The following is a 2002-nucleotide window of genomic DNA, read 5'->3' as shown; positions in this document are numbered from 1 at the left end:
GGTTTGATTCCTCGGTACCACATACACAGAAAAAGCCAGAAGTGGCACTGTAGCTCAAGTAGTAAAGCTCTAGCCTTGAGAAAGTCCAAGGACAGTGCTCAGGCCCTGACCTCAAGCCCAGGACTGGTAAAAAAGAAAAATAAAGTATTATTGGAGCTGGATGCTGGTGACTTGTTTCTGTAATCCTAGCTACTCAGGAGACTGAGACCTAAGGATTACAATTCAAAGCCAGCTTGGAAATCTGTGAGGCTCTGATCTCTAATTAACCACAAAAATCTGAAAATAGAGCTATGGCTCAAGTAGTAGAACGCCAGACTTGATTGAAGAAAAAAAAAAAAAGAACAGTACCTAGGCCACCCCATTTCTTAAGAAGAGGATGCAAAATAAGAAGGAATAAAGAACTCCCAGAGATGAGAGACCAAGAACCAGCTTAGCTCTGTATTAAGTGTTGAGGGGGGACAAGGAGAGACCAAGAAAGGACAGGATTGTATAGAAAAAGAGATAGCACTGTCCTAAATTCCTCTTTGATCCCTTCTGGATCACCCCTTACCCTTGACAAGAGGCCACAGTGGGCTCAGAGCTGTTCTCTAAAACAAATGTTGAGCCCCAACTTCATAAAAACAACCCAAGTGATATGGACTCCTTGAATCCAGTGACCCTGGCTGCTTGTTTCCATGGTAACAGCTCACATCCCAAACTCTTCCTTCCGGTATGAGAGAAAGCATTTCAGCAACAAAGAAAGACAGAATTCAACAGGGGGAGGCCTCTCTCTCTCTCTCTCTCTCTCTCTCTCTCTCTCTCTCTCTCTCTCTCTCTCTCTCTCTGTTATGACGCTTCTCCTTTCGCAAATCATGTCCTTTTTTTGAGCATTGTGGTCTCCTGAGAGAAGCTCAGAAGAGGATGTTTCTGTGACTTTATTTGTAGATGCAAGCCCAGGCCACATTGTTAAAAGTAGCAGCTCAAAGCCTCCTTTCCTCCAGTTTCATGTGGTGCTCAGTATTTCTCAGGGCGGTCTGCTTTTCTTTTCATGAACAGCTCCCCAAAGAGAAAGGCCAATGTGTGGTCCTCAGGTTAAAAGACAGAGGTCAGGAGGTTGTGCAGCTCCCAAAAGCCACAGAGCAGGCAGTAGCAGTTAAGTCTAGAAAGCCAGACACAACAAGTCTAATAAGCACCTGGGGCCTCCCCTTGCGTGTGCCTGCCTTCCCACCAGGCAAACCCAGACTGAACCTCTACTCCTGTCTACTCCTGTCGGCCGCCAGCCCTGGACTCTGCCTTCAGCCTCATCCTCGGGGCATGCCTGGTAAATCCAGTGTGGAGCCAGGAGCTGAAGGAAAAGGTATGGAACAACTGTGAGTTCTGAATCTGGAATTCAGATGACAATGTACGCTGGATGTTCTGCCTGTTCCACCACGTCTAGGGTTAGAACAGCACTTTTGCAAGATGATAAATGACCATGCTTCAGTCGAGCCCTGGAAGGACTCATCTGACCACACACCCTCCAATCGCAGCTCTGAACACACCATGGCGTCCACTTTCCACCAGGACTAGGAGCCAAGAGCACTCATTCCTTGGCTCCATTTCAACCCTTCCCTTCCCGGTAGTTTAGATCCCATGATTCTGCCCACGAAAGAAACCTTTTTCTCTGCAGCATCCCTGCCTGACTCTGACGTACAGAGGTAGAATTAGAACAGTAAGGAGAGAGTGGGGCCTCCATTTACCTCACCCCTTCACACTGAAGTGTTTGCTAAATAAGTTTCTAATATCTTAGGTGCACAGGGCCAGATTCCCTTCTTGGTTTTTCACATGCATGAGTAAGTCCACACAGACTAAACCCCTGGGGCTTTAGGTTCTGCTTAGAAGTTGTTTTTTTTTTTTTTTTAAGAAAATAAATATTCCATTAAAGCGACATAGTGTACTCTGCATATTTTTAGGACAATTAGAGTTTAGAATTCCCTCTTCTTCCGCCCATGGAAGGAAAATGTTTTGTGTCTTAACTATTTCC

General features: G+C 45.8%; 1 long non-coding RNA gene across 1 annotated transcript; it reads right to left on the bottom strand.

Moving 5' to 3' along the window:
• Positions 1 to 899: 899 nt before the first annotated feature.
• On the bottom strand, positions 900 to 1317 carry LOC150048843 (uncharacterized). The gene is made up of 2 exons (XR_016539107.1): positions 1228 to 1317; positions 900 to 1138 (listed from the first exon to the last, which is right to left on the bottom strand). It is a non-coding gene; the product is annotated as an uncharacterized LOC150048843 (long non-coding RNA).
• Positions 1318 to 2002: the final 685 nt, after the last annotated feature.

This window comes from Megascapheus bottae, chromosome 21, assembly GCF_031878675.1.
Source record: "Megascapheus bottae isolate mThoBot1 chromosome 21, mThoBot2.hap1, whole genome shotgun sequence".
Taxonomy (NCBI): Eukaryota; Metazoa; Chordata; class Mammalia; order Rodentia; family Geomyidae; genus Megascapheus; species Megascapheus bottae.
Note: the sequence above shows the minus strand (reverse complement) of the source record. Positions and strands in the feature narration are given on the sequence as shown.